At 40.5% G+C, this 24,634-nt stretch overlaps 1 protein-coding gene across 23 annotated transcripts in view; it reads right to left on the bottom strand.

The window, feature by feature from the left end:
• The window catches only part of ATXN1 (ataxin 1), a 421,040-nt gene that overhangs the window by 145,183 nt on the left and 251,223 nt on the right, over positions 1-24,634 (bottom strand). For 18 of the 23 annotated variants that reach the window (XM_061398786.1, XM_061398793.1, XM_061398792.1 and 15 more), the window contains one exon: positions 1,791-1,919. The exons of 2 other annotated variants lie outside the window; for them this stretch is intronic. The gene's annotated coding sequence lies outside the window, so the exon portion shown is untranslated. Of the gene's footprint in view, positions 1-1,686; positions 1,920-2,366; positions 2,520-7,078; positions 7,163-24,634 lie in introns of all 23 variants that reach the window. 3 more of the 23 variants (XM_061398796.1, XM_061398795.1, XM_061398791.1) reach the window with 2 other exon arrangements.

Genomic DNA, 24,634 nt, shown 5'->3' with positions numbered 1-24,634 from the left:
CAGATTCGAAACAAAAGCTATATTGATTATAGTTCCTGCACTGTTCTTTTTAAATGTAGCCTGAAATCTACAGCACTTTTCCATAAGATACTTGTTTCCTAGGTTAAAAGATGCTTAAAAAAACATCATCAGACGTGCATTCTGTTGGCTACCTGATTGGGAAATACTTTCTAGAAAAACATACAGCTATAGTAGCACCCAGATCTAACAGGGCCCCCAAAGTATTCCTTAATAGTGATAGAAGCTTTTAGAATAAGAATTTTTTTAAATAAGATTCTGCTGCTTGTGGGAACCCCAAACTAAGATGGAGACTCATCAATAAACAAGCAGCATAGAGCAACACAGATTATAAACCAACACTTTGCAGGAGTCGGTGACTTGCCCAAGGTTGCAAACTTTGACCTTGACCTTGACCTTAGGACCAGAAATAGAATTGAGGTCAATAATTCTAGGAGCCCTGTACTTTCCACCAGAACCAATGTGATCATATGTACAAAATGAGAATCCATGAAAACACCAGCACCCCCCATCACCCACTTACCCTGAGGCACTGGGAGCGCTCGAGTTCAATAAGCTTATTTTAATATGGCTATTTAACCCTCAGGAAATATGGATAAACATGCATATTTAATACAAATTTTTAGAAAACCAAGAAATAAAATTTCAGTGGAAATTTATCTTTTCAACGGTAAATGCTTTTTCTCCTAGACACATGCCCTCATATCACTGCTCCTTGCTCTCTCAAAATTGTTTATGCAACTGGAAAAAAAATAGGTAATAAATGCCTGGAAAACTTTCCTGACCAAATTATTAAGAAACTGAAAACTTAATGCACAGTTATATATATATACACACACACACATATGTGTATATACATGTTTATATTTAATACACATACACACAAATATGTAAAGATGTGTGTGCACAAATATATATGATAGATATTTCCACACACACAAAAAAACCTAGTCAAAGATGGCGCTTCATGTTCTAAAATTTGAAGGTAATATGTTCATAGGCTAGCCTGGATTTCCTGTAGTTTTATTCTTTCCTGGACAAAGCTCTAAGCATTTTTTTCTTATGACACAGTCTAGCAATGAGGTAAAATCTCCAGAAAGCAGCAGAGCTGAGTGAACCCTTAAGTTCTGTGGTAAACTAAAGCTTCTGGAAGCCCACAGTGTGCTTTCTCTTCAATTACTGGATCCTATACCTCCTCATGAAAGGTGACCAGCAGCTGAATGCAGAAACCACTCATCTCAAAATCCCAACCCAGCAGCCTGACAAAAACCAGTAAATCAGCCAATTTTAAGCAAGAAAAGCACCCTGAAGAGCTGACCGTACTAGCTTGCATACCTCAGATTTTTCAACGCCAGAAACATTTCCTTCCAATCAAAAACCCCATGTAAAGAAAATAATGACAGAGTGTGATTCCCTGATTGGGAATCATTAGCCTGTAAGGTTTTACCCCATATCTACTAACCTAAAAGAACTGCAGAGCAGGGTTTAAAGAGGCTGCTATAAACTTGGCTCTAGGCTGAAATAATCACTGTCTTCCACCCTTTTATTCCAGAAGGAGAGAATCAGCAGTTCCCAACAGAAGCTGAGAAAGTCAACTTCACAGCAAATAACTACAGAACCTCTCCCCTTTAAAAAAAAAGAAGAAGAAGAAATTAATTGGAGGATCACCTAGAGCTAATGCTAACACGTCTTCAGCACCCTGGCTCGAGCATCCAGTGATTCACAAACCGTTGCAAGGCAAGCCAGTGCAGATTCGACTCTTGTTAACTTACAACATTCACTATGCGCGGTTCACAGGTAGCCCCAGCTTGTACGTCACCATGGAGACTTCCCACAAGAAGCTGGAGTGCTCCTGGGCCTAGGTGTGTTCTTTCTTCCTTTCACAGAGAAGGGAGAAGTACCTAGCGTGGGAACAGAAGAGAAAATAAAAAGCTGAACACTCCGTCAAATCCCTTGTTATCGCAACAAACGAAGATCAATTAGACTGATGGGTAATTCACCAAAGACCATTTTCCAGTACACTTTGCTTAAAAAGGAAATGCGATATTTTTGCTCTTGCCCCAGGAGACGGCATGGTGCAGCCAAGCGTTTCCCCCACCCCCACCCCAAAGTTGAAGCCAATTTTGGGAGACTTCAGACGCAATCCCAGCTGAGATGCAAACTTGCAACATGGCCTCAAAATAAGCCACCCGAGTTGACGCTCTTGCAAAAGGGCGGGTGCCCGGACTATGACCTTTTGCCGTATTCATACCTCACCAAATTGTTGGGAAGATCAATAAGAACACTTTGGCAAGGCACTCCAAGTTCCCAAGAAGAAAGGCGCCCCGTAAACACAAAGGATTATTCACCGTCAGAAGTCTGTAGCTTAGCTCTGAGCCAGAATATAAAAGTCAGCTTTGGCAAGGCACCCACAATCAACCATCGCCGGTGCACCCAAGCGTCCAAATGTTTCTCCTTCCACCTAGTGGTCAAGGGGTTCACAGGGCAGGAAACAGAGCTGTCTGGAATCTCAGGGAGAAAGAAAGTAAAGCCTTGGAACAGGAAGGGAAGAGAAAGAGGAGACCAAAACTAATAAGGAAGGCATGTGCCGGGGACATGATTATTTGGTCCACACCACCCAGCTCGCTCGCACTGCTGGTCTGCAGTGTTTAGTGTGCTGATGTTTGCAGGGCTATGAAATTTTCCACTTGGCCATCTGCCATTTCCAGCCACCAAGGATAACATGATAGAAGTGGTATGTGGAGTTCTGCTGACCACTGCCAAGGACAGACCGTCTGGTCATCTGCTGCAATCCAAGGAGGCCTGGCCACGTGGCAGGCAATACCCAGTATCTGCTGCATCAGAGATCTCCATTGTGTTCTTGTGCACTGGTTTTTGGAGCTCAAGTAAAGGTCCTTTCATTTCAGGTGAAATTCCTCTTGGTAGACTGGACCTAGGCTGGTCTTTGGAGAGAGATCAAGCCCTGAACTTTGGAGTGCGAGCACTGACTCCAAGACACTAGACAACCAGAGAACTAACCCTAGGGAGTATCGGATAGTGAGAACTCACACAAAGGAAACCATCTGAATACAAGACGGGCATCACCCAACCACAGCAGCACCCTGTGCAGGACGCCTCATCTAAACAACAAGCAAAACAAAAATACAAACCCAATCACCAGCAGACAGGATCACCACCTCACTCAGCCTTGCCCATCAGAGGAAAAACAGACAGAAACTCAGCACAAATTTCACCCTATACAAAGCTTACACAAACCAATGGACCAGCCTTAGGAGGGCAGAAACCAAAAGGAAGAAAGAATTCAACCTTGAAGACTGGGAAAAGGAGACCTCAAACACAATAAGTTAAAAAAACAATAATGAAAAGACAGAGAAATATTACACAAATGAAGGAACAAACTAGAAACACAGAAGTCCAAAGAAATGCAGAGGAAATAGGCGAACTACCTGAAAAAGAATTCAGAGTAATGAGAGTAAAGATGATCAAAAACCTTGAAAACAAAATGGAGAAAATGCAAGAATCAATTAACAAAGACTTAGAAGAATTAAAGAATAAACATATAGAGACAAACAACACAATTACTGAAATTAAAGATACTCTAGAAGGAATCAATAGCAGAATATCTGAAGCAGAAAAACGAATCAGTGAGCTGGAAGATAAAATGGTGAAAATAATATTTGAAGAGCAGAATAAAGTAAAAAAGAATGAAAAGAACCAAGGATAGACTCATAGACCTCTGGAACAATATCAAATGCACCAACATTCAAATTATAGGGGTCCCAGAAGAAGAAGAGAAAAACAAAGGGTTTGAGAAAATTTTTGAAGAGATTATAGCTGAAAATTTCCCCAACATGGAAAACAAAATAGTTAATCAAATCCAAGAGTCACACAGTCCCATACAGCATAAACCCAAGGAGAAACACGCCAAGACACATACTAATCAAACTAACAAAGACTAAACACAAAGAAAGAATATTAAAAGCAGCAAGGGAGAAGCAACAAGTAACATACAAGGGAAATCCCATATGCTTAACAGCTATCTTTCAGCAGAAACTCTGCAGGCCAGAAGGGAATGGCAGGATATATTTAAAGTATTGAAAGGGAAAAATAGAAAACAAAGATTATAGTACCCAGCAATAATCTTATTCAAACTTAATGGAGAAATAAAAAGCTTTTCAGACAAGCAAAAGTTAAGAGAATTCAGTACCAAACCAACTTTACAACAAATGTTAAAGGGACTTATACAAGAAATACAAGAGAAGCAAAAAGATCTACAAAATCAACCCCAAACAATTTTTTAAAATGGCAATAGGAACATATATATCAATAATTACTTTAAATGTAAATGGATTAAATGCTCCAAACAAAAGACAGACTGGTTGAATACAAAAACAAGACCAATATATATGCTGTCTAAAAGAAACCTACTTCAGACCTAAAGACACATATAGATTGAAAGTGAGAGGATGGAAAAATGTATTCCATGCAAATGGGAAGCAAAAGAAAGCTGAAGTAGCAATCTTCATATCAGACAAAATAGACCTTGAAATAAAGATTACAAGAGATAAGGAAGGACACTACATAATGACTGAGGGATCAATCCAAAAGGAAGACATAACAATTGCAAATATCTGTGCACCCAACATAGGAGCACCTCAATATATAAGACAAACACTAACAGACATAAAAGGAGAAATTGACAGTAAAACAATAATAGTAGGAGACTTTCACACCCCACTCACACCAGTGGACAGATCATCAAAACAGAAAATTAGTAAGGAAACACGTCTTACAGCCTTCAGAATGGGAGAAAATAACAGCAAATGAAGCAACTGACAAACAACTAATCTCAAAAATATACAAGCAACTCCTACAGCTCAACTCCAGAAAAATAAATGACCCAATCAAAAAATGGGCCAAAGAACTAAACAGACATTCTCCAAAGAAGACATACAGATGGCTAACAAACACATGAAAAGATGCTCAACATCACTCATTATCAGAGAAATGCAAATCAAAACCACTATGAGGTACCATTTCACGCCAGTCAGAATGGCTGCAATCCAAAAGTCTACAAATAATAAATGCTGGAGAGGGTGTGGAGAAAAGGGAACCCTCTTACACTGTTGGTGGGAATGCAAACTAGTACAGCCACTATGGAGAACAGTGTAGAGATTCCTTAAAAAACTGGAAATAGAACTGCCTTATGATCCAGCAATCCCACTGATGGGCATACACACTGAGGAAACCAGAAGGGAAAGAGACATGTGTACCCCAATGTTCATCGCAGCACTGTTTATAATAGCCAGGACATGGAAGCAACCTAGATGTCCATCAGCAGATGAATGGATAAGAAAGCTATGGTACATATACACAATGGAGTATTACTCAGCCATTAAAAAGAATACATTTGAATCAGTTCTAATGAGGTGGATGAAACTGCAGCCTATTATACAGAGTGAAGTAAGCCAGAAAAAAAAAAACACCAATACAGTATACTAACGCATATATATGGAATTTAGAAAGATGGTAACAATAACCCTGTATAGGAGATAGCAAAATAGACACTGATGTATAGAACAGTCGTATGGACTCTGTGGGAGAGGGAGAGGGTGGGAAGATTTGGGAGAATGGCATTGAAACATGTAAAATATCATGTATGAAGTGAGTTGCCAGTCCAGGTTCGATGCACGATACTGGATGCTTGGGGCTAGTGCACTGGGACGACCCAGAGGGACGGTATGGGGAGGGAGGAGGGAGGAGGGTTCAGGATGGGGAACACATGTATACCTGTGGCAGATTCATTTTGATATTTGGCAAAACTAATACAATTATGTAAAGTTTAAAAATAAAATGAAATTTAAAAAAAGAGGAAAAAAAAAAGGAAACACGTCTTAAATGATACATTAGATGAGATGGATCTCATTGATATCTTCAGGACATTCCATCCAAATGCAGAAGAAAACATCTTCTTAAGTGCACATAGGACATTCTCCAGGATAGACCACATCTTGGGTCACAAATCAAACCTCAGTGAATTTAAGAAAATTGAAATTGTATCAAGCATCTTCTCTGACCACAATGCTATGAGACTAGATATCAATTATAAGAAAAAAAACTGTCAGAAACACAAACACACGGAGATTAAACAACACGTTTCTAAATAACCAACAGGTTACTGAAGAAATCAAAAGAGAGATAAAAAAATTTCTAGAAACAAATGACAATGAAAACATGACAACTCAAAACCTATGAGACGCAGCAAAAGCAGTCAAAAAAAAAAAAAGAGTTTATAGCAATATAATCCTACCTCAAGAAACAATATCGAATAGACAGTATAACTTTACACCTAGAACAACTAGAAAAAGAACAAAAACCCCCCAAAATTAGTAGAAGGAAAGAAATCATAAAGATCCGAGTAGAAATAAATGAAAAACAAATGAAAGGAACAAACAATAGAAAAGATTAACAAAACTAAAAACTGGTTCTTAGAGAAGACAAACAAAATTGACAAGCCTTTAGCCAGATGCATCAAGAAAAAAGAGAAGAATCAAATCAACAAGATTAGAAATGAAAAATGAGAGGTTACAAGAGACAATGCAAAAATACAAAGGATTATAAGAGACTATTACGAACAACTATATGGCAATATAATGGATAACCTGGAAGAAATGGACAGATTCTAGGAAAAGTTCAATCTTCCAAGACTGCACCAGGAAGAAATAGAAATTATGACCCCAATTACAAGCATTGAAATTGAAGCTGTGATCAAAAATCTCCCCCCAAAAAGAGCCCAGAACCAGATGGCTTCACAGGAGAATTTTATCAAACATTTAGAGAAGAGCTAACGCATATCCTTCTAAAACTCTTTCAAAAAATTGCAGAGGAAGGAAACACTTCCAAACTCATTCTACAAGGCCACCATCATCCTGATACCAAAACCAAAGACAACACAAAAAAAGAAAACTACAGGCCAATATCACTGATGAACATAGATGCAAAAATCCTCAACAGAATTTTAGCAAACAGAATTTAGCAACACATCAAAAAGCACATACACCATGATCAAGTTGGGTTTATTCCAGGAATGCAAGGATTCTTCAATATATGCAAACCAGTCAATGGGATACACCATATTAAGAAGCTGAAAGATAGAAACCATATGATCATCTCAATAGATGCAGAAAAAGCCTTTGACAAAATTCAGCACCCATTTACAACAAAATCTCTTAAAAAAAAATGGGCATAGAAGGAACCTACCTCAACATAGTAAAGGCCACATATGATAAGCCTACAGCAAACATTATTCTCAATGGTGAAAAACTGAAAGCACTCCCTCTAAGATCAGGAACAAGACAAGGGTGTCCACTCTCACCACTATTATTCAACATAGTTTTGGAAGTCCTAGCTACAGCAATCAGAGAAGAAAAAGAAATAAAAGGAATCCAGATTGGAAAAGAAGAAGTAAAGCTCTCACTGTTGGTAGATGATATGATACTGTACATAGAAAACTCTAAAGATAGAATCAGAAAATTACTAGAGCTAATCAGTGAATTTAGCAAGGTTGCAGGATACAAAACTAATACACAGAAATCACTTACATTTCTATATACTAACAATGAAAAATCAGAAAGAGAAATTAAGGAATAAATCCCATTCACCATTGCAACAAAAAGAATTAAATATCTAGGAATAAACTTACCTAAAGAGACCAAAGACCTGTACACAGAAAATTGTAAGACACTAATGAAAGAAATCAATGATGACATAAAACAGATGGAGAGATATCCATGTTCTTGGGTAGGAAGAATCAATATTGTGAAAATGACTATACTACCAAATGCTATCTACAGATTCAATGCAACCTCTATCAAATTACCAATGACATTTTTCACAGAACTACAACAAAAAATTTCACAGTTCATATGGAAACACAGAAGACTCTGAATAGCCAAAGCAGTCTTGAGAAAGAAGAATGGAGCTGGAGGAATCAACCTTTCTGACTTCAGATTATACTACAAAGCTACAGTCATCAAGACAGTATGGTACTGGCACAAAAACAGAAATATAGACCAATGGAACAAGACAGAAAGCCCAGAAATAAACCCAGGCACAAAGGAGGAAAGAATATACAATTAATTTTGGAAATTAATCCTTTGTCAGTTGTTTCACTTGCTATTATTTTCTCCTATTCTGAGGGTTGTCTTTTTACCTTGCTTATAGTTTCCTTTGCTGTGCAAAAGCTGTACAAAATTAAACCTCTTCAATATTGAAGCCTCTTCAATAAATGGTGCTGGGAACACTGGGCAGCCACATGTAAAAGAATGAAATTAGAATACTTCCTAACACCACACACAAAGATAAACTCAAAATGGATTAAAGTCCTAAACGTAAGACCAGAAACTATAAAACTCTTAGAGGAAAAAATAGGCAGAACACTCGATGACATAAATCAAAGCAAGATCCTCTATGACCCACCTCCTGGAGTAACGGAAATAAAAACAAAAGTAAACAAACGGGACGTGATTACACTTAAAAGCTTTTGCACAGCAAAGGAAACTATCAGCAAGCTGAAAAGACAACCCTCAGAATGGGAGAAAATAATATCAAATGAAACAACTGACAAAGGATTAATCTCCAAAATATACAAGCATCTCATATAACTCAATACCAGAAAAACAAACAACCCAATCAAAAAGTGGGAAAAAGACCAAAACAGACATTTCTCCAAAGAAGACATACAGGTGGTTAACAAACACATGAAAAGATGCTCAACATCGCTCATTATTAGAGAAATGCAAATCAAAACTACAATGAGATATCACCACACACCAGTCAGAATGGCCATCATCAAAAAGTCTACAAACAATAAATGCTGGAGACGGTGAGAAGAAAAGGGAACACTCTTGCACTGTTGATGGGAATGCAAATTGACACAGCCACTGTGGACGACAGTATGGAGATTCCTTAAAAAACTAGGAATAAAACTACCATATTACCCAGCAATCCCACTCCTAGGCATATACCCTGAGGAAACCAAAATTGAAAAGACAGGTGTATCCCATTGTTCATTGCAGCACAATTTACAATAGCTAGAACATGGAAGCAACCTAGATGTCCATCGACAGATGAATGGATAAAGAAGCTGTGGTACATATACACAATGTAATGTTACTCGGCCATAAAAGGAACACATTTGAGTCAGTTCTGATGAGGTGGATGAACCTAGAACCTATTATACAAAGTGAAGTGAGTCAGAAAGAAAGATAAATATCATATTCTAACACATATATATGGAATCTAGAAAAATGTACTCAAGAATTTATTTTCAGGGCAGCAATGGAGAAAAAGACAGAGGATAGACTTTATGGACATGGGGAGAGGGGAGGAGAGGGTCAGATGTATGGCAAGAGGAACATGGAAACTTAAATTGCCATATGTAAAACAGACAGACAATGGGGATTTGCTGTATGGTTCAAGAAACTCAAAAAGGGGCATTGTATCAATCTAGAGGGGTGCCATGGGGCGGGAGATGGGAGGGAGGTTCAAAAGGGAGGGGACATATGTATACCTATGGCTGATTCATGTTGAGGTTTGACAGAAAACAACAAAATTCTGTAAAGCAATTATCCTTAAATAAAAAATAAGAAAAGAAATGAGGATCTAAAAAAGAAAAAAAAGAAGTGGCACGTGGAGGCCCTTCTGGGAAAGGGCTGGGTGATTTTTGTTTGTTTGCTGCTTTTAAAGAAAAGACCTGAGTTTACTCTCAGTATCTCATTAATTATTTCTTGAATCTAGATTTCTTGCCTCCCCCTCCCACCCCCCCCCCACCCTCACCTCAACCGCCCTTCTGTAAGACAGGGCCAGGAGCAACTTCTCCTAGGCCAATATTATTCAAGGTATTTTGACGTGTGTACTTTTGCAGAGAGTGACGTATGAGAGTGGCTTTGGGGATGACAAGAAATAGAAGTTAAATACTACTCTAGAATCTTGTTTGCTTCCCAAATAAATCATTCACAAGTACCAGCCATGTTTTCCTTTCAAAGTCATAAGTGCACACTGAACAAAAATTGGAATCCCAGCATTAGCGTGGTTGGTAAAGAATATTTTTGAGGGAAAAATGTGATCTCTTATCTTTAAAAAAAAAGGCAAGAACGAATAATACCAAATCTTAGGTTTGGAACTGGCAAAACACTGACAAGCACACCTTTAAAGAAGTAAAAAATTGGAGAGAAAAAAGTGAGGATTAAAGAGAGAAAGGAGGTGTCTTCTATGAAAATACTTAACCATGACTTTTATAGTGAATTCAGTTTACAAAGTGCTTTCTTTCTTCTAAAATAGAGGTTGTAATTGACATAAAACATTGAATTAGTTTCACGTGTACAAAGTGCTTTCTTATTCATTCATTCACGGGACACATTTTTTACTTGGAGCTTACTATACCCAACAGGTTCTTTGTTCACAACAGTGAACAAAACAGACAAAGGACCAGGCCTTTAAGGACCTCATTGCCTCAAGCGGAACAGATGTTAAAAAATCAGAGTATGTTATTTTTAACATATGCATAAAATTTTAAAATCAGATAGACATCAAGAAGGACAAATAAACACTGCAATTTGCAATCACCCTATAACGGGTTATGTCACTTAGAAGGAGGATCTGTCTTACAAAAACAACATTTAAACAGGGAAGAAAAAGATGAGCAAGAATTACCCGGCATCACATTTCTAGGCAGAGGAAACAGCCTCTGCATTATGCGATCTCACTAGACCTGTACTATTAGGTTCTGTTATTTCATCCTTTTCCCCCCAGGCTATTTCAAATGAGTCTCCTTGATCAAAAGATGATCAACAGAACCGTTCTCAATACCTTGAAACAGGAAACGATTCTTCTTTTCAACTATTGGGCCATCAGAGCAACAAACGCTAGCAATTTTTGCTAGGGGAACATCATTCAGTACAGATATCATACTTAATGTGGATTCCTAAGGCATCATAAATAACCCCATTATCACAATGAAGTAAAGTGAAGCTCCCTCTTCATACCCACATGCCACAGCTGGAGTTAAGAAACTACCCCGCAAAGGGCTAAAATCAGATCACATTACATGTGAACTTCTTAAAACAAAACAAAACACTTCTGACTACCTTCTATTAGGTTCCAAACTGGCTGGCTTCCTCTTGACTATTACAACGTCTTTATTATTTCTTTCCTGGACTGAAATGGCATTTTTGCCCACTTTCTAGAGTGTCTGAGTGCCTTCTCTTTTGGTTCTCGGTTTGGTATCTGTTTATTTACCCAGGTAAGCAGCATGGTTTATAGAAATAAAAAGCCTTGGAAATACTGTGTCCGTCTGAACTGTCTTCTTGTTCCCTACCATCCCAGAACTGCATGGTGTATAAAAACAAAAAGCCTCAGAAATATTGTGTTTATCTGAACTGTTTTCTTGTTCCCTACCATCGCAGAACTGGTACTGCTTAATTTTTTCACTAAGGAAAATCAGTAATTTGCTTTCTTCATCTACACAATGAAGGTATCCTCAGACAGGCTCATTCATGTTCTTCCATGAATGGAGTGAGTTTGAAAGTCTGTTTGAAACGAGTAAGTCAAACTTCTGTTTGAGTCTCTTTTCACTAAAGACACCAGAGAAAATGTAGTATCTCCTACACATTTGGTTTTTCCTATAAACCCAAATATCAACATTCTCTCAAGTTCAAAGTCATGAAATATAAACCTTTACTTTGACTCAGTAGTTCTGACAAGCTTTCACAGATTCGGGAAGAAAACAATGAGCAAGAAGAAAAAGTTGCCAAGTTGTCTAAAACTCTGCCATGAGACCTGGGAAATTACGCCAGGCTGACAGTTTCATCCTCTGTCCAGAGATGAAAATGACACAATGTCAATTTCTCCTTCTCCTGACTGCCCACAGCACTTACAGCCTCTACCGCGGGTTCTCTTCAATTCAGCACTTTGGTATATTGTCTTTTTATAGTCCAGTGGATTGATTTAAGTCTTGAAAGGCTCAGAAAGTTTATAAGCTCCTCGATGAAAGAAACCTTGCCATGCCCTTCTTCTGCAGCCTCCTAGGAGTGTCGAGAAGAGCCTGAATTTAAATTAAACAATCCATATCCAAAACCGGTTCTACGACTTCATCCTTACGCCAAAGGAAGCACCACTCTCAGCTATAATGTCAACCCTTCTCACTCTGTCCTCCAGGGAGGGACTTGGGAGGTCCTCTGTGCCTGTCATCAAAATGAAAGCACTGCGTGAACCTGAGAACAATTAAATTATAACGTACCCTTCTCTCTTCTATTCAAGTCTATTCTATTTTTAGTCACTAATGGCTTTTGAACAGTTGCCATCGCCTTTCAAGACGTGCAGTCCCCTCCCCCACCACCAGGAGCCTTTATCCTCGATTTTCCTAGCTTCTCAAAAGCCATCGTTATGGAAACCCTCGTGGTATATGAAGGAGAGATGAGCACGCTCTGAGGCAGTGGTTCTCAGACTTGAAGTGCTATCAGAAACACCCGGAGAGCTTGTGAAACTGTGTCTCTGGGTCCCACTCTCCAAATTTCTGATCCAGTAGGTCTGGGGTGAGGCCAGAGAACCTGCATGTTTACCAAGTTCCCAGGTAATGTTAATGCTGCTGGTCCAAGGACCAGGCTTTGAGAATCACTACTCTAAGCCTAAGTCTTTCTGTCAATTACATAGCCGGACAGAGACTAAGGATTGGTTTAGTATCACTATAAGATGATTACGTTGGAAGGAATGATACCTGTTTATTCCACAGAAGTGACAAATGACCAAACCACCCCAAAATCCCATACCACTTTAAAATCTGGGAAAATTTTGGGGGCTCTTTGTCTCCTACTGGCTCAGGTCCTGTTGGGGTCAATTTTGCCCTCTGTCTCTCCTTCAGTCTTCTCTCTACCAAAAACTTCTTCACAGCTTACAAACACACTCAATCATCCCCAGACTTTGATACATTTCCAAATGGCTGTCACTTCTCCCCTATTCACCATAAAACATGTTAAAGTGTAGTATAAATTCCACACTGTATTTCATCAGGTACCTCTTAAACCCGTAGAGTTTGATTTCAACACTTTAAAAAGTAAACTTCTCTTTTAAAGGTCAGGAATGTTTTCCTGTCTTCTAAATGTAGTGGCCTTTTCCTGATTGACTTTCTTATAATGCTTGATAAAGGAGTTCCGTAAAATTTCATTTTATTTAGGACTAGAACTTTTCCTAAACAGCAATCTTTCTAGAATACGACCTTTACCTCACTTTCTTTGTTATTTGGGCTTGGTCAACGTCATGCCTTGGGTCCAGAGATGCTATGCTATGCTATGCTAAGTCACTTCAGTCGTGTCCGACTCTGTGCGACCCCATAGAGGGCAGCCCACCAGGCTCCCCTGTCCTTGAGATTCTCTAGGCAAGAACACTGGAGTGGGTTGCCATTTCCTCCTCCAATGCATGAAAATGAAAAGTGAAAGTGAAGTTGCTCAGTCATGTCCGACTCTTAGCGACCCCATGGACTGCAGCCCACCAGGCTCCTCCATCCGTGGGATTTTCCAGGCAAGAGTACTGGAGCGGGGTGCCATTGCCTTCTCCGGGGTCCAGAGATGGGCATATGCAAACTATCATATACAGGATAAACAACAAGGTTCTATTGTATAGCACAGGGAACTATATTCAATATCCTGTGATAAATCATAATGGGAAAGAATATTAAAAAGAATATACATATATGTACAACTGAGTCACTTTGCCATACAGCAGAAAATTACAACACTGTGACTCAACTATGGGCATCCCTGATAGCTCAGTTAAGAATCCACCTGCAATGCAGGAGACCCCAGTTCGATTCCTGGGTTGAGAAGATCTGCTGGAGAAGGGATAGGCTACCCACTCCAGTATTCTTGGGCTTCTCTGATAGCTCAGTTGGTAAAGAATCCACCTGCAATGCAGGAGACCTGGGTTCAATTCCTAGGTTGGGAAGATCCCCTGGAGAAGGGAAAGGCTGCTCACTCCAGTATTCTGGCCTGGAATATGTGTATAAAAAGAATGTACATATATGTACAACTGAGTCACTTTGCCATACAGCAGAAAATTAACACTGTGAATCAACTATACTTTAATAAATTTTAAATAAATAAAAAGACAGGCATGTGATCTAGGCTTGGAGAATCAGAATACATATCCCTCTTGTGATGACGACTGGATCTAGGTAGGGATGGGCATGAACCAAAGGCCCTCTCCGACTGACTGGAACTAAGAGGAATCAGGAAACATGGTCTACTCACAGAGCTGTTTTTACCACCAGTGAAGCCCACATGAGGATGAAGCTCTGCAGTATGGAACGAGGTTGAGTCCTGGTGATAGTGAGTTACCTTGGATGTGGCCACGCCAAAAGTCAGATCCATCCCTGGATGTTTTAGTTGTGCTGTGACAGACAAAATTCAGAAGTAGCCCTCAAGACTGCCTGGCCCCCTAGTGCACATGTACCCTCTCCTAGTTATTTAATCAAACACAATCTGGGTGGTGCTGCTGTGAAGGATTTTGCAAATAAAATTAAGGCCCTAAATCAACTGACCTTAAAACAGAAAGCCCGTCCTTGGTGGGCCTGACCTAATCAGGAGAGCCCTTCAAAAGAACAGGCTCTTCCAGCAATGAGATTCAAACCACGAAAGATCACACTGAGGGAGAGGGGGAAACTTCGTGTGGCAAGAAACTCGAGATGGACACCAGGAGCCAAGTGTGATGCTCATCCCATCACCAGCATTAGAGTGAGGGTCTCAGTCTTACAACCTGCAAGTGAGAATCCAAGGCATACCTACCAAGACCCACTCAAGTCCTACTTCTTCCATCACTTTTTCCTTTACATCCTCCTGTGCTACAACTTTCTCCATCAGAAGTATTTTTTGTTTGGTTTTGGAGGAGAACTCCTATGGTTTTGATTTCTTTTCCTGAGGATACTAGCCATTTTATTCTTTATCCTCAAACAGGCACCATTTCTCTAGACAGATTGTAGTGAACTCTAAGAAGGTGGGTAGGCTAATGCCTTTGCCAATGGTAAGCCTTTGACACATACTGGGTGACTTAACTGAGAATGTGGCATTTTTCTTTTCCTCTGACATGTCCTCAAGTCTCCTCAATCTGTGAGCTCCTTTCTGGTTGACTTGGAGAAAAGTCACGACATGAACCAATATGGAAACTGCTCTGTCAATCAACCACAGAGCCTCTTTTTCCAACTCAGGACTAAAGGCGGACTCTCTTGGTATTTTCATCCTGAGGGAAGAAGAGGAACAGCTACTGACTACAGAGTTCAGAAATGCCTCTTCTGGGTAAGCTCAGACTAGCAGGTCCAGAGCTTCTGTCTGCACCCTGCTCACAAAGGAGCATCTATGGCGGTCGTGGGGGACCCCCAATGCTCCCCTTCCCCAGGGACAGCAACAGAACTTCCCCGAGAGTATAGGCGTCCAGTCAGATTTCAAGTAGAACTACAGGGAGCTGATTGTAGCTCAAACCTAGGGTATTCTGAAGAATATGACTCATTCATCACATCATGCCATCCTTTTCAATCAACCAATCAATAATTTGTTTGACTTATCCATTGTAAAATCCTTTTCCAAACTGGCAGTCCATGAATATCTAGCAGGCAATATCTTGTGGACAATCTCCCTGATATTATCTGGCTGGTGCTTAGGTAATGAAAACTAAAATTAGCATCCGCCGAAAGGACACATAATCAGAGAGAGAAACATGCTGGGAAAAAACCCACGATGAAACTTAGAAAAGAGCCAAAAAACTCATCTTGATCCATGCCACTGTTTCCTAGGATTAGCACAGCTTATCACAAAAGGTAAGGCTCTATCCACACACATACAGACCTGGCAGGTGTCTGTATTTGTATGCTGGTTATATCTCTGTACTGTTATAAAGCAAAGTTTATTGAGAAATACAATTATGCATCCAGAGAAACGTATGTCTGCATATCAAGAAGTAAAGGCAAAAAAAATATGAGAAATACATAATCTTCACTGAACAGCCATAGAATGATGTCTCAAGGAAATTAGGATTTTAAAGATCAAGATGGCATGTGCTCCTTATTGACAATTCCTCCCCAACCTTATTTGTCTAATACTCTGCTTTCAAAGGGGGTTGCTAAGACCCAACAGAAGGCACTGTGGCCCAGGAGACAGAACAATCTAGATGAAGACACTTAAAGACCATACTACGGCTCCGCACCCCCTGGGTTGCAGGTCCCTTTCAGGCTGCCAAGAGTCATCACACACCTTCTCCCAGGAGGAGGGTTCTATTCACACCTGCTGGAGAAGGTCAGTGAGAAGTCTGGGTGCATGCTGCAAAAGTGCCTGATAAAAATGGCAAAGGCAGGGACAGAACCTGTTTCATGTCTTGATCACTTATAACCATTTATAAACCATGGGCTTCCCTGGTAGCTTAACTGGTAAAGAATCTGCAAGCAACGCAGGAGACCCCAGCTAGATTCCTGGGTCAGGAAGATCCACTGGAGAAGGAATAGGCTACCCACTCCAGTATTCCTGGGCTTCCCTTGTGGCTCAGCTGGTAAAGAATCTGCCTGCAATAAGGGAGACCTGGGTTTGATCCCTGGGTTGGGAAGATCCTCTGGAAAAGGGAAAGGCTACCCACTCCAGTATTCTGGCCTGGAGAATTCCTTGGACTGTATAGTCCATGGGGTTGCAAAGAGTCAGACACGACTGAGCAACTTTCACCTTCACTTTTTTCAGAAACTATGAGCTGTTACGGTCCCTGAGTAGCTATTGTGAAGAGTTCCCCCTGGCTTTACATTTCTTTCTGTTTCTGCTCTATTTTAATAACAAATATTATTTAATAAATATTAATATTTAATAACAAATTCTCTCCTTTTAATAACAAAATCAGTAAAAATCTCAAGAAAAAAAATTCCAAGATGTTGCTCTCATTCTCTTCTCACCATAACATTAAGAGTAGTAAGATAGTACCGTCAACTATTTTATCTGGCCTGACTTCTAAAAACACCAAATGGTAAGTCATAGTAAAATGACAAGACAGAATTTGCATACACTCTCCAGCCCCATCCTTTAGGACAGAAACAAGGAACAGAATTCACCACAGGTATTAAAATTTTAGAAGCACCCTATCAAAGCCATGACTTCCTTTTCATTTAATTTCATTTAATGAAATGTTTTTACGCAAAAGCAAAGTTCCAACTAGGACCTCCAACCATGCTTTGGATACACGTCTACATATGGCTGAGTCCCTTCATTGTATTTGTTAATAGGCTATACCTCAATATAGAATAAAAAGTAAAAAATAAACCAATAAAAGTTGTGGTATTGTTACATGATTAAAGGCTATTTAAAGACTTTTTTTGTGAAACAGAATTATTTCCCCAAATTCAAAATCAGCAAGTTTAACTATCCAACTTTGCATAATGTTTGGATCAATAGGATTTCCATAATTACATTAAAATCAACCTCCTTTGCCTACTTTTTGTCCATTTTCTTAAATTAAAAGCCAAGAGATACAATGACTATATATTAACCTCTTTTTTTCACAAGTCTCTGATGCAATCAGAACAGAGGTACTTCTTGACAAAGACACTGTTGAAAACCTCTTCTTTGGGAGGAAGCTTAATTAAACTATGCTAGCTTAAAACTGAGATTTCAGTGGTTTCATCTGAGACACCATGGAACAGAAATGCCACTTGGCATTAAATCTGGGGATTACCTGTTGAAACACCAAAGGCTGGTAGACTTTGATGTGGGTTACTTGGTGCCAAGAAAGTACCAATAAACACAATTATCCTTTTCTTTTTATTAACATGGAGTTGAAGATTTGATACGGGATTTGGAGGAAAGATTTGTTGCGTGGAGGGTAGGAAAAAGCATGCACACACAGACACATGCCTGCTTCAACTAGTTACGAGTAATGTTGTATAACAAAGTACCTCCTATGCTGTAACTGGGAAGGACCTTTGTATTTTTTTAAAACACTTTTCATTTTGTATTGGGGTATAGCTGATTAGCAATGTTGTGATAGTTTCAGGTGGACAGCAAAGGGATTCAGCCATACATACACACACACACATATATATATATATATATGTATCTACTCTCTTCCAAACTCCCCTCCCATCCAGGTTTTCATATAACAAGGAACAGAGTTCCCTGTGTTATACAGGAGGTCTTTGTTGGTTATCCATTTTAAATACAGCAGTGTATATAGGTCCATTCCAAACTCCCTAACTATCCCTTCCCTCCATCCTTCCCCCTTCCCTGCCAACCATAAGTTTATTCTCTAAATGAGTCTGTTTCTGTTGTGTAAATAAGTACATTTGTATCATGTCTTTTTAGAGTCCACGTATAACTGAGGCCATATGATGTTTCCCCTTCTCTGTCTGACTTACTTCCATCAGAATGACAATCTCTAGGTCCATCCAGGAAGAACCTTTATGTTTTACTACAAGTAAATCACTAAAGATGTGTTGCCTATAAGCTTAAAATATACCTAATGGGCCACCCCAGAGAATCCTGCCTCCCAGGTAATGAGTATTTAGCTAAGATAACTTTTGTTTAGCTACATGAAACAGCCAGACCAGGTCCTCCTGTGAATGACTACAGAAAGCACAAAATTAACACCTCCCCTCCAGAGGCTGACCTAAACCAGGAAATGTTTGACTTTACTTCCTCCCTTTTTAGTGTAAAAGAAGTCTGAATTCTAACTCAGTCAAGATGCTTCTTTGGGACAGGAGTCCACCATCCTCTCCATCTGCCAGTTCTCTGAATATCAAAGTAACTACTCCTTTCCCCAACAACTCATGTCTGAATTTATTGGCCTGTTGCCTAGGGAGCACTAGGAGCTTGGACTCAGTGACAATTCCACTTGCTACAATGTCAAATAAAGGGCAACATCAACTATTCTTTTCTAAGCAACAGGACCCCAGCAACCCCAGCAAGATACAGCCACAGTTGGCTTTCAGAGTCCTATACCAGATGACCACATTTTATGAAAAACTACAAGGAATTTCCATATATAATGAGCATCTTAAAAGTGTCCTGCTGCTGCTGCTGCTAAGTCGCTTCAGCCGTGTCCGACTCTGTGCGACCCCATAGACGGCAACCCTCCAGGCTCCCCCGTCCCTGGGATTCTCCAGGCAAGAACACTGGAGAGGGTTGCCATTTCCTTCTCCAATGCATGAAAGTGAAAAGTGAAAGTGAAGTTGCTCAGTCGTGTCTGACTCTTCGTGACCCCATGGACTGCAGCCCACCAGGCTCCTCCATCCATGGGATTTTCCAGGCAGGAGTACTGGAGTTGGTTGCCACTGCCTCTCCAAAGTGTCCTACATCTCTTTAAAAACAAATACTTAAAACTCTTTAGAAGTAGCAACACCTGGGGACATCCCTGGTGGTCCAGTGGCTAAGACTCTGGGCTCCCAGTGCAGGGAGGGTCCTGGGTTTGATCCCTGGCCTCGGAGAAGGCAATGGCACCCCACTCCAGTGTTCTTGCCTGGAGAATCCCAGGGACGGGGAGCCTGGTAGGCTGCCATCTATGGGGTCGCACAGAGTCGGACACGACTGAAGCGACTTAGCAGCAGCAGGGAACTAGATCCCACATGCCACAACTAAAGATCCCGCGTGTCATAACTAAGACCTGGCACGGCCAGATAAAATAAATAACAAATATTAAAAAATAAAGAATTAACAACACTTGGACACACGCCTCTGGAACCCACATGCTAGGGAGTGGTGCACCTCCACTCCTTCTAGAAGAAAAAGTAACATTCTCCCACCACCTTCATCTGCCAGGTTTATGGGTTTATCCTAATACCATGGCTCAGGGGATTCTCACACTTAGAACTCCTCACATATCAAAAGAGGAGAAAAATCTCTCGCTCCTTAATTGTTTTGTCGAATGAGCTCTCCGAAGTTCATTTTTGTTACCTTTTTCAGGCAAAATAAGAGGCCTTTTACAAAAATTCTATTGCTAAAACAATGGAATTCTCCTGGGAATGACTTCGTTATGGAAATGAAGTGACAGCTTCTTTTATCTAGCCAGGCAGAAAGTCTGCATTTATAAAAGGCATTCAGAGCACTCAAGTGCTGTGTGTGGGAGGACAGAAAATGCTATTTTTAATTCAGATCGCAGCATTCCTCCCATACAGGTCTTTCAGTATAATCAGAATCATAATAATACTGATCTAGAAAGGAAAAAAAAAAGAAAGATTCCCATTTCTGCTGACCCCAGCAGAAAAAGAATGTGGGGAGGGGAGGAAAGGGGGAGAAAGAAATTAAGAGAATGTTGAATACAGCTTCCTTCCACTTTTAGACCACTCTATAAGCTCTGAGATCAACCTCCAAGGCTATCAGAGCTATTATCTAGAATGAAAAGGATTTAAGCTCTGTGAGTAACAGCCTTAGATTTTCTCATACAAATTTACATTTTCCTACCTGTGACTTTCACTGTACTGAGCTTGCAGGAGTCACCAAGGGCCTGCCAGGAAAGGTTATGAGGGTTTTCCCATCTGTCCCTAAGAGCTTACATTCTGTGGCGATGCTGTGGGGGATGAGTCCATTGAAACCTAGTTTCCAGTTTTGGAAACTGGAAGGCCTCATGGGCAAAGCAGGAGGCACCCGAGCTGCCGGGTGGGGGTGAGCAGATGCAGAACTTCCCAGGTGGAGTGTGGAATCGGCAGAGGAACCTTGTACATGGCTGCTGTATTTCTACTGGCTCTGCTGGGGACCAGAGCTTGAGGAGTGATGAATGAGATCCTGGTAAGAAGTGAAGACCAGTGTTCTGGTCCCTGCAGAAGCTGACATTGGAGGGGGAAAAGTATAGGATGAGAGCAGAATTACAAAGGATAACTGATGGAAAAAGACCCTTCAGTAACAGCTAAGCTTGGGCTACCAGATTTGGGCTTCCCAGGTAGCTCAGTTGGTAAAGAAACTGCCTGTAAGGCAGAGACCTGGGTTCAATCCCTGAGTCAGGAAGATCCCCTGGAGATGGAAAAGCCAACCCACTCCAGTACTGTTGCCTGGGAAATTCCATGGACAGAGGAGCCTGGCGGGCTTCAGTTCATGAGGTCGGCCATGACCTAGCAACTAAACCATCACCACCACCAAGGTGTTGGTTTACAATCAAAAGTGCAAAATTGAAGAACAGATGGGGTCAGAGAGATAGTTTTTAACTGAGGTAAAATTCACATAATATTTGCAATTTTAATCATTTTTAAAGGGAACAATTCAGTGGTTTTTTACTACACTCATGCTGTTGTGCAACCATCACCATGATCTAATTCCGAAAGATTTTCATCACCCTCCAATAGCCATAAGGCAGTCACTCCCCATTCCCTCCTCCTCCCAGCCCCTGGCAACCACTGACTTGCTTTCTGTGTCTACGGATTTGCCTGTTCTGGATATCGCATCTAAACAGAATCAGACAATACATGGCCTTTGGTGTCTGGCTTCTTTCACTGTGCGTAACATTTTGAGGATTCATCCATGTTGTTACATGGATCAGCACTAAATTCCTTTTTTGGCTAAATATTGGCTACACTGCATGTATATACCATATTTTGTTTACCCATTCATCAGTTGATGGACATTTGGGTTGTTTCCACTTTCTGGTCATTATGAAGAATGCTGCTATGAACATTCCCGTACATGTTTTTGTTTGAACGCCTGTTTTCAGTTCTCTTGGGTACATACCTAGAAGTGGCACTCCCGGGCCACGGTCATTCTGCAACCTTTTGAGAAACTGCCAAACTGTTTTCCATAGTGTCTACACAGTTTTAAAGCAGTGGATGAGGGTTCCAATTTCTCTATATCCTTGCCAATATTTGTTATTTTCTTAACTTTCTATCATGGCCATCTTGATGGACAGCGGTATCTCATTGTGGTTTTTATTTGCATTTCTCTAGCCACTAAAGATGTTGGGCATCTTTTGAACATGCTTATTGATCATTTGTATTTCTTCGTTGGAGAAATGGGGCTGCCCTCATGGCTCAGACAATAAAGAATCTGCCTGCAGTGTAGGAGATCCCAGTTTGATCCCTGGGTCGGGATGATACCCTGGAGAAGGGAATGGCTACCCACTCTCGAATTCTTGCCTGAGAACCCCATGGACAGAGAAGCCTGGTGGGCTCCAGTCCACGGGGTCGCAAAGAGTCAGACACGACTGAGTGACTAACACTTTTGCTTTTGGAGAAATGTCTATTCAAGTCCTTTGTCCATTTTAAAATTGAGTTGTGTTTTGGTTATGCAGTTCTAAGAGGTCTTGATCTATTCCGGAAACTAGACTTTGTTATCAAATACATGATTTGCAAGTATTTTCTCCCATTTGTGGGTTGTCTCTTGACTTTCTTCATAGTGTCCTTTGATTCACATGAGTTTGCTTTCTTTTTATGAAGTCCAATTTATTTTCTTATTTTACTTGTGTTTTTAGTCTAAGAACCCATTATCAAATCCAAAGTCACGAAGATCTATCCCTATGTTTTATTCTAAGTTATATACTTTAAATAAATGGATTAACAACTTAAATAGGACTAATTTTTTGCACATGGTGTTGAGTCTAACTTGATTCTTTTGCATGGATCCCATGTGTTTTTCCAGCTTTCCCAGCACCCCTAGTTGAATAAAGGTCACAGAGATTTGAATATGGAGTGATTTTAGTTCATTCTTTTAAGTTTTTTTTTTTCTTTAAAAAATAAGTCGTTTTGCAAATTTCCTTAACTGACTTTTGGTTACAGAGAAGGTAAGTGAATAAACTTGTCTTCCCCAACCCACATTCTGAAGATATAGCAAGTTTTCAAGAAACTTGACTCCCTAGGGCCATAATCCTGAGCTTTCCAGGAAGTCAATCAGTTCTTGGATGGTGCTTTGGCAAGGACCAATTTCCAAAAGCAACAAGTAGCTTGAAATTGCTGGGTTTTCCATTATTTTTATTCCATTTGTCACCTGTTTCTTCAGCTCTAGTGAGCTGCTTCTGTCTTCTCTAGATTCAGAGATCTAGAGATCTCTGTTCCTATTACCACCCCAATACCTGCCTATTAATATTGGCTCCTTGCAGAGAACTTAAGTGAATTCACACTGAGTCAGATATAATATTCTTTCAACATGATGTTCAAGTCCTTGTTTTGTTGTGTTGTGTGTTAGTCGCTCAGTCATGTCTGACTCTTTGCAACCCCATGAACGGTAGCCTGCCAGGCTCCTCTATCCATGGAGAATACTGGAGTGAGTAGCCATTTCCTTCTCCAGGGGACCATCCCGACCCAGGGATTGAACGTGGGTCTCCTGCACTACAGGTGGATTCTTTACTGTCTGAGCCATCAGGGACAGATATAATATTCTTTTTGCATGATGCTCAAGTCCTTGTTTTGTTAAGCCAAAAGAATGAAATATAGGTTGTGGCAGTCTGGACATCGTCCATTCAGTCTGTAGGGGAACTGGAGACTTTCAAATCCTTCTGAAACATCGTTTCTCAAGCTTGGCTGCACATTGAGATCACCTAGGAAGCTCTAAAAATACCGCTGCCTGGGAACCCCCAGCAGAGATCTTCACTTAACTGATCTGGGGTGCAGTCCAGGCAACAGGATTCTGATGTGCAAGCCAGGGGGAAGCCAGTGTCCTGCAGTCAGGCACCTGGGGTTGCTACGTACTCCTCTGGGTCTCAGAGCCCGCTCTTCCAGCCACTTCCCACTGCTTGCAGGCAGTTAGGGATATACATTCATCTATTTTTTTTCAAGTTTTATAGTTGCAGATTAAAACTAACAAAAACAGTTCTCTGTATTTGCTCTCATTTAATCTTTGTAAAAGCCACAGACAAGGAGGGCTTCCGTTATTATTATTCTCCATGATTGTTGGGGAATCACATGCCGACAGATTAAGCAACAGCCCCAGATCACAATATCTGAAGTGGCAGAGAAGGGATTTCAGTGCAATTCTTTCCAACCAAAAGTCTGTATCCTTTATGTCCTCTCTCTCAGTAATTTTCAAGGGGGTGGAAGTTACGGATGTGGTCACATCATTCGGTACCAGGGCCCACAGGGGAAACAGCAGCTTTACATCTTGCATCCAGTATTCACCTTGCAGGATATATGTACTCACTGAAAATAACAGTGGGCGCTGCCTCTGTGATTTACTTCTCTTTCTCTGTTGTATGTACATGGGTGTGTGAGGATGTGTGGGTGTGTGAGTGTGTGTGTCCACACAAGGGAAGTGGGCCTCAGGGGTATGTCTGACTTCAGGACGGTGTGACATGACTTCCGAACTGTAATAACTGGGTAAAGTTTCCAGAGATGATGGGGGAACAGCAGCTCTTTTCCCAGTGTAGGATAAGACTGGCAACACGCCATGAAACACCTTTAATGCAGTATAGAAATAACAAGCACGGAGGAAACACTTGGTTCACTTGTGAATTTAATCTCATGCCTACATATGATTACAAAGCTCAAGCAGCTGAAAACCACAAGAGTCAAGAATATCAGGCAAAAACACCAATACTTAAATATTTAGATTCTTATAGCAGAGAAGACACAATAGCAACATAAGTTTGCCTTGTCTATCAAAGCACAGGGCACATTCACAAACCTTTCCAC

The sequence above is a fragment of the Bos javanicus genome, chromosome 23 (assembly GCF_032452875.1).
Source record: "Bos javanicus breed banteng chromosome 23, ARS-OSU_banteng_1.0, whole genome shotgun sequence".
In the NCBI taxonomy this organism is placed as follows: domain Eukaryota; kingdom Metazoa; phylum Chordata; class Mammalia; order Artiodactyla; family Bovidae; genus Bos; species Bos javanicus.
Note: the sequence above shows the minus strand (reverse complement) of the source record. Positions and strands in the feature narration are given on the sequence as shown.